General features: G+C 47.0%; 3 pseudogenes; all 3 read right to left on the bottom strand.

The window, feature by feature from the left end:
- Window positions 1–1,005: 1,005 nt before the first annotated feature.
- On the bottom strand, window positions 1,006–1,124 carry LOC143932028 (5S ribosomal RNA; annotated as a pseudogene).
- A 2,584-nt stretch (window positions 1,125–3,708) lies between these two features.
- LOC143932286 (5S ribosomal RNA) lies at window positions 3,709–3,827 on the bottom strand (annotated as a pseudogene).
- A 4,744-nt stretch (window positions 3,828–8,571) lies between these two features.
- Window positions 8,572–8,690, bottom strand: LOC143931627 (5S ribosomal RNA; annotated as a pseudogene).
- Between the last annotated feature and the right edge of the window lie 306 nt (window positions 8,691–8,996).

The raw sequence follows: 8,996 nt of genomic DNA on the forward strand, positions 1-8,996 counted from the left end.
CTGGGAAAAGGACCTTAATTGCTCATTTTCCCCAGCACAGAGACAACGCATTATCACTTTGGCTCTCAAAATGTCGCTGTGCACGAAGATACAGGAGACGAATTTTAAACTTCTCACCAGGTGGTATTTGACACCATCAAAGCTGCAGAAATGTTTCCCCTCTTCCTCGAACATATGCTGGAGGTGTGGAGAAGAAGAGGGCACGTTGCTGCACATTTTTTGGTCCTGCCCCAGCTTGGTGGACTTCTGGACAGAGATCCGATGCATAACACAAAAATTCACAGACTTCTCCATCCAGGAAGAGACTGCATTATTTCTCTTGCACCATTCACAGATTCCCATTAAGAAGTACAAAAAAATAAATTTTACGGCATTTGATAAATGCGGCGAAATCCTGCATCCCTCTCTATTGGAAAAATTTTTCCCCCCCTTTCATTACTCACTGGCTTAGGAAAATAGAGGACATTAAAAAAAAATGGAGGACTTGATCCTCACATCACAAGGTAAACAAGAATTTTTTAAACAAACCTGGGACATCTGGAATACCTTTATGTTCTCGCTGGAAGGATGTCGCCTGCTATCGTCTTAGTGCTCTGAGCTTTCCTTGACTGGCCCCTTAGACAGTGGCTGCCATCGTGTCTCGTCCCCTCTTCTCCTTTTCTGATCTTTCAACCCTTCTCTTTTCTGCCTTCCTCCCCTATCTCTCACCCCCTCCACCCCCTCTCTCTTTTGGAAAGAGTGGAAAATTGGGAATGACGGCCCCACACCCCCCTCTGGATGGATTATGCCGGAGGGACCTGGGGTTTGTGTGACCCTGGATCTTGGTACAGTACTTTATCCGTGCCTCGAATCATTGTGATTGATGGAAGGCAGACTCACAGTTGCGAATATACCTGTATCAAGTATTGTTCAGCTGCTTTTTGCTCTGTATTTCTCTGTTGCATTATGTACTCGGGGGACCGTCTTCCCCTATTTGGAGAAAAAATTATATTTGAAAAAAAAAGAAGCCTACGACACCTGGTATTCCCAGGCGGTTTCCCATCCAGGCATTAACCAGGCCCAACCCTGCTTAGCCTCCAAGATCAGACGAGATGGAACAGATTCAGGGTGATGTGGCCGTAGCCAATATCTTCAGGCACTCTCAACTCTCTTGACAAACACCAAGATGGTCACCTTGGAAACAAGCGGAAAAAAATAGGTCAACGGCAACAACATAAAAAGAAGCCTACGGCATCTGGAAATCCCAGGCGGTCTCCCATCCAGGTACTAAACTGGTCCCAACCCTGCTTAGCCTCTGAGATGAGATGAGATTGGGCTCTTTCAGGGTGGTGTGGCCGTAGGAGATTTCTTCAGGCACTCTCAACCTTGACTAACGCCAATATGGTCACCTTGGGAAACAAAAAAAAACAAGTCAACTCCAACAACATAAAAAGAAGCCTTCAGCACCTAGTATTCCCAGGTGGTCTCCAATCCAGGTACTAGCAAGGTCCGACCCTGTTTAGCCTCTGAGATCAGAGGAGATCGGGCGCTTTCAGGCTTATGTACCCATAGGCAATCTCTTTGGGCACTCTCAACCCTCTTGACAAATGCCAAGATAGTCACCTTGGGAAACAAGCGGAAAAAAAACAGGACAATGTCAACAACATAAAAAGAAGACTACGGCACCTGGTATTCCAAAGCCATCTCCCATCCAGGGACTAACTAGGCCCAACCCTTCTTAGCCTCAGAGATGAGAAGAGATAGGGCTCTTTCAGGGTGATGCTGCTGTAAGCTAACTCTTTGGGCACTCTCAACCCTCTTGACAAATGCCAAGATGGTCACCTTGGGAAACAAGCGAAAAAAAAAAAAAAAAATCAACGCCAACAACATAAAAAGAAGCCTACAATAACTGGTATTCCCAGGTGGTCTCCCATCCAGGTACTAACCAGGCCTGACTCTTCTTAGCCTCCAAGATCAGACGAGATTGGGTGCTTTCAGAGTGCTCGGACTCTTTCCCCATCACTAATGGGACAAGGCAGGGGTGCCCTTTGTCTCCCCTAATTTTTATTCTGACACTGGAACCACTTATGTGTCACGTTCGGAATGACCCGAATATTACTGGCATATCCAAACCCTCGGCACACCACAAAATTGCGGCGTACGCTGACGATCTAATTTTTTTCGTCTCCAATCTACACATTTCGCATCCCAATATACTCGCGGCTCTCCGGCGATACGGCAGCCTATCAAACTATAAAATCAATTGCACTGTCGGCTGTATTGAATATATCGGTCCCGGATGGTGAGGCCAAGAGGCTACGCTCCACTTTTCCATTCTACTGAGCTGAAAAATCTATACGTTACCTGGGCGTTGACATCGCAGCGGATTTGGCGCAATTGTCCCCGCTTAATTTTGTCCCTCTCCTGAATAGACTGAAATCTGATTTGGGAAACTGGCATGCTTTAACACTGACCTGGTTCGGGCGCTGTAATGCATTCAAAATGACGGCCCTCCCGCGGATCCTATACTTGTTCCAGACCTACCAAATCCTGACAGACGCACAATCCTCCACGGATCCACCCTTCCTAGCTAAATGGAAAAGGGACTTACAAACTACATTCTCCAAACCACAGAAGGACAGAATACTCTTTTTCGCCCATAAGTCGTCACTCTGCAGTAAATATCAGGAGATCTCATATAAGCTGATCACACGCTGGTATCGTACACCGGTGGTGTTGGCCAAAATATTCCCAGGTCAATCTGACCACTGCTGTCACTGTGAGCAACAGGCTGGCACCATTCTCCACATTTTTTGGGAATGCCCTAAATTACAAACATTCTGGCAGCCTGTCCTGAGACTCATCCACGAGTTCACAGACATTTCCTTAGCCAATGATCCCGCAGCAGTTCTTCTCAATCTAACTCCTATGTCGAGAAAGCGTTATCATAAGTCCTTACTTAAACATCTCCTCAATGCAGCTAGGGCCTGCATCCCAAGTCAGTGGAAAGAGCAATCTGCTCCAATGGTGACCCAGTGGTTCGCAAGGGTAAATGATATTGAACGAATGGAAGACCTGACTGCCACAATGAGGGATAAAACGGAGGAGCATGGGAACAGATGGTTCTACTGGACCCAGTTTCGCTTTTCGGAAGAATACCTCCGCGAGACATAGTAAGCTCATGGTGATCGTTGGAAATCGCTGTTCCAAACGTTGGACAGCTGATGAGCTGGTGAGCCGAGGGCGTCTCTTGCTCCCTGGGAGGGGTGGGGTCCCACCCTATCCACTCTACCCACGACACCCCCTTACCCCTTATTTTCCTTTTCTGCCATTTCCTTCCCCAATCTTCTCTTTCCCCTTCTCCCTCCTTTCAGTTCTACTATTTCCCTTCTTAACTCAAAAAAGGAAAAGAAAATGTATTTGTTCCGACCCCATTTGACTACTACACAATACTCTTCCCCTATCTATGGATATCTAAACTCTTCGAGGGTAGCAGGGCTAGTATCAATAATATTTTAAGTGGTAGAGGATCCCAACGAGATGGAGCTTTAATCTCATCTTCATATGACCGCAAAGCTGTACACGTGCTATTCTCCTCGAACTTCTTACCATTGGCTCTGATATCCATGCAATATGATCGTTTGTTTGTAACTATTTGTATCACACATTCTGTGAAGTTGCCTTTGCATTGTATGTCGCATACTACTAAATAAAAAAAAAAAAAAAAAAAGCCTATGGCACCTGGTATTCCCAGGCGGTCTCCCATCCAGGTACTAACCAGGCCCGACACTGTTTAGCATCCAAGATCAGACGAGATTGGGTGCTTTCAGGGTGATGGGGCCATAGGTGATCTCTTCGGGCACTCTCAACCCTCTTGACAAACGCCAAGATGGTCACCTTGGGAAACAAGTGAAAAAAAAACAGGTCAATGTCAACAACATAAAAAGAAGAATACGGCACCTGGTATTCCAACGCCATCTCCCATCCAGGTACTAACTAGGCCCAACCCTTCTTAGCCTCAGAGAAGAGAAGAGATAGGGCTCTTTCAGGGTGATGCTGCTGTAAGCGATCTCTTTGGGCACTCTCAACCCTCTTGACAAATGCCAAGATGGTCACCTTGGGAAACAAGCAAAAAAAAAAAAACGAATCAACGCCAACAACATAAAAAGAAGCCTACAGGTACTAACCAGGCCCGACTCGTCTTAGCCTCCAAGATCAGACGAGATTGGGTGCTTTCAGAGTGATGTGGCCATAGGCAATCTCTTCAGGCACTCTCAACCCGCTTTACTCCACGCCGCCGGCAGCGGTACGAGTGAACGAGTGGTGCTCGGACTCTTTCCCCATAACTAATGGGACGAGGCAGGGGTGCCCTCTGTCTCCCCTCATTTTTATTCTGACACTGGAACCACTTATGTGTCACGTTCGGAATTACCCGAATATTACTGGCATATCCAAACCCTCGGCACACCACACCACAAAATTGCGGCGTACGCTGACGATCTAATTTTTTCCGTCTCCAATCCACACATTTTGCTTCCCAATATACTTGCGTCTCTACAGCGATACGGCAGCCTATCAAACTATAAAATCAATTGCGCCAAGTCAGCTGTATTGAATATATCTGTCCCGGATGGTGAGGCCAAGAGGCTCCGCTCCTCTTAATTTTGTCCCTCTCCTGGATAGACTGAAATCTGATTTGGGAAACTGGCATGCTTTAACACTGACCTGGTTCGGTAATGCATTCAAAATGACGGCCCTCCCGCGGATCTTATACATGTTCCAGACATTACCGATCTGGTTACCCCCAATTTTTTTCAGACAACTCAGGTGCTGCTCCGGGACTTTATTTGGGCGCGCAAACCGCCCAGAGCCCGTTTGCAATTGCTTGCCAGACCAAAGGACAAGGGGGGTCTGGGTCTCCCAGATCTCAGACAATACTACAGAGTGACATTGTAATGGCCCACACAAGCAGTGGGTGGAGATGGAGATTGAGGATGGATCTATTCCCCTATTGACCTCCCCGTGGCTCCTGTCCTCCCTACCAAAAGACCTCAGAGGTCACCCCGTAGTAGGAGCTACGTTGGCTGTTGTGCGGAGGTTGTTCCGCTGCACACACATTGCTCCCCTGCCATCACCAATGACTCCGGTTATAGGTTATCCAGACTTCCCACCGGGATTTACCAGCAAGAAACTGCGACAGTTGACAGTGGTGGGGAAACAGCGTCTGGGAGAGGTGTGGCCCTCGGGAGGGCTCCCGACCACGCAAACTGTCGCCGAGCTTTCTGACCCTCCGCTTGACTTGTTTAGTGCTTATCAACTTCGTCACTTTCTTCTGGCCATACAAAGGGCCCCCGACACTCCTAGAGACCAGACACCCTATGAATCCATCTGTCACAAAAGGGAACCTGTGCGACACACCCTCTCCCTCCTGTACAACCTATTGAGTAGTCAGGAGGAGGAGTCGACCCCCACCATTTATCCACAAATGGGACAGGGACTTAGGCATCACATTTACCCCACAACAGATAGGGATGATCCTGACCTTAGTACATAAAGCTTCCATCGCAAACCAATATCAAGAATCAGGATACAAGATAGTCTCACGCTGGTATAGAGTCCCATACCTTCTGAATAAAATGGATAGATCGATCCCGGATGTTTGTTGGAGGTGAAATTCAGATACGGGGACCATGGGACACCTTTTCTGGGCATGCCCGGCCTTGAGGAACTTTTGGGTTCCCAGCAGCGTGCCTTCTACACTTGACCGAACAGCCTGTTCGAAAATACAAAAAAACCCTCACGATGCAACTCCTGAATGCTGCCCGGGCCTGCATTCCCGCACTGTGGAGGCAGCCTCAGCCCCCATCCAAGGTGCTGTGGTATTCCAAAGTCAATCATATTCTCCGGATGGAAGAATTGACCGCCACCCTTCACAACACTGAAGAGGCATTTAGTGTTACATGGAGGCCCTGGAGGTATTTTACTGGTACTCGAGACTACGTTCGGGAGGTGAGCAGTGCCTCTGTCCCAGAAAATGACTGAACATCTAACGTTTACCTACGTAGGCCATGTCTGCCCTGGGTGGCATTCCCCCCTCCCTTTTTGTCTTTATTTTTCTTTTTTTTCCCGCCGCCATCCCCCCAACTCCTCTCTCTCTGTCTTTGCACTCTCTTCTTCCCCCGTCCTCCCTTTTGACTATGCCTTGTCTCCTTACTAGCCTTCGGGACCCAGAAGAACCCCAGGGTTCTGGACATGACCGGCTCATATTTTACTCTGGTTCACGTAGGTCATGATAAGCTGGCTCGCTGTGGTCCCAGTTGTTCTCCATGATTACATTTGTCTGAACGGAGCTGTACTACTCCGTTACTCAGTAGTTCTGTACTACATGTCGGAGGTGAGGTTTCTCTCTTTTCTGCATGAAACCGTAGGACTCCCCTCTGAGAACCCAGAGTTATTTGGCTGCCTATGTTTTGTTACCATGTAATTGTGACCCTGGGTCATGCTGTATGGTTGACTGTTATATTTATGTTCTACTTAATAAAAGAATAATAAAATTAAAAAAAATAAGTCAATGCCAACAACTTAAAACTAAAGCCTATGGCATCGAGAAATCCCAGGCGGTCTCCCATCCAGGTTCTAACCAGGTCCCAACCCTGCTTAGCCTCTGAGATCAAATGCACGCTCAACCCTCTTGACAAACGCCAAGATGGTCACCTTGGGAAACAAACAAAAAAAACAAGTCAACAACATAAAAAGAAGCCTGCAGCATTTGGAAAACCCAGGCGGTCTCCCATCCAGGTACAAACCAGGCCCAAATTAAAACAAAAAAGTGTGGCGCTTAGGTGGCAACAAACCACATGAACCAGTAAGGCACTAATTCAAGCAAAGAAAATTGCATACACTTCAAAAAAAAGAAATTATGTGTAAATTCCGTTGTATAGTAAGAGATTTTACTCCCAGGTGGAAGAGTGCATGAACCTCATGCACACAAAAGGTTAAGGTAAATAAAATTAATTTAACATATACAGTCCATCAAGTGAACGTCTAACAGTCCTTGAAATGTGTAATATCAATCACAATTCCAAACTTGAGGTGACGTGAAAAAAGGTGAAATTCAACTTCTGATGTGTAGAATACCACCACCACCATGATAAAGAAGAGGAGAGGAGGCTTACCAAATGACGTGGACTCAGAGGAAGGCTTACACCTCTCGAGTCATATGGGCCTGTAGGTTAGCAAACCAGATAATCATACATCTAGTATGTAATCTCCCGCAAGTCTTCAGGTCATGAAATCATCCGTAGCGATCCTCCTATAGTGCTCATCCCACGAAAATAGGGGGCTCAGGTATCAAAGACCATGGAAGTAGAAAACTAGCATAGCGTGATACCGTTTTAACATCCAATTTATTAAAAAATAATAATAAAATTACACTCACATTTGGTTCAATCGTAATAACATAGTCAGAAAGTAGCGATGTCTGTAAGGGGGTCCACCCAAACCAGGCCCAGGCCCAGGGTCCTCTACAAACCAGGCCCAACCCTGCTTAGCCTCTGAGACCAAACGAGATTGGGCGCTTTCAGGGTGTTGTGCCCGTAGGCAATTTCTTTGTGCACTCTCAACCCTCTTGACAAATGCCAAGATGGTCACCTTGGGAAACAAGGGAAAAAAAACAGGCCAAAGCCAACAACATAAAAAGAATCCTACGGCATCCGGTATTCCCAGGAGATCTCCCAATCAAGACACTAACCAGGCCAGGCGGTCTCCCATCCAGGTACTAACCAGGCCCGACACTGTTTAGCCTCTGAGATCAGATGAGATTGGGCGCTTTCAGGGTGATGGGGCCGTAGGTGATCTCTTTGGGCACTCTCAACCCTCTTGTTAAACGCCAAGATGGTCACCTTGGTAAACAAGCGAAAATAAACAGGTAAACGCCAACAACATAAAAAGAAGCCTACAGCACCTGGTATTCACAGATGGTCTCCCATACAGGTATTAACCAGGCCGTACACTGCTAGGCCTCCGAGATCAGATGAGATTGTGCGCTTTCATTCAGGGTGATGTGGCCATAGGTGTTCTATTTAGACACTCTCAACCCTCTTGACAAATACCAAGATGGTTATCTTGGCAAACAAGTGAAAAAAAATAGGTCAACGCCAACAACATAGACCCTGGCGAAACCGCCAGGGTCTATATTGTTGGCGTTGACCTATTTTTTTATTGACCCATCTGACCCAGACCCTGCTTAGCCTCTTAGATCGGGTGCTTTCAGGGTGATGTGACCTCAGGCAAACGCTTTAGGACATACTCAAAACTCTTGACTGATGCTAAAATGGTCACCTTGGTAAACAAGCGAAAGAAAAACAGGTCAAAGCCAACAATATAAAAAGATTCCTATGGCACCTTTAATTAGGTACTATCCAGGCCGGACCCTGCTTAGCCTCTGAGATCAGATGAGATTGGGCGCATTCAGGGGGATGTGGCCGTAGGAGATTTCTTTGGGCTCTCTCAGCCCTCTTGACAAATGCCAAGATGATCACCTTGGGAAACAAGCGGAAAAAAAAACATGTCAACGCCAACAACATAAAAAGAATCCTACGGCACCTGGTATTCCCAGTTGGTCTCCCATCCAGTTACTAATCAGGCCCGACAATGCTTAGCCTCTGAGATCAGACAAGATCAGGCACTTTCAAGGTGATGGGGCCATAGGCGATCTCTTCAGGCACTCTCAACCATCTTGACAAATGCCAACATGGTCATCTTGGGAAACAAGCGAAAAAAACCAAGTCATTGCCAACATTGGAGGCTAAGCAGGGTTGGGCAATCAGTTTCCTTGCCTGAAATAGGCATCTCAGAACTGCCATCTGGCTACTTCCCGGGTTTCCAACTCCTTCAACTAATCCCAGGAGACAATACCTCGCCTCCATCCTGGTGGAGGTTCCAAACACCCGATCAATGGTTCCTGTCACCTCTGTCCAGTAGCCGATCAACTTCGGGCATCTCCAAAACATGTGCAT

This window comes from Lithobates pipiens, unplaced genomic scaffold, assembly GCF_037356315.1.
Source record: "Lithobates pipiens isolate NorthernLeopardFrog02 unplaced genomic scaffold, aLitPip1_a1.2 Scaffold_25, whole genome shotgun sequence".
NCBI classification, from domain to species: domain Eukaryota; kingdom Metazoa; phylum Chordata; class Amphibia; order Anura; family Ranidae; genus Lithobates; species Lithobates pipiens.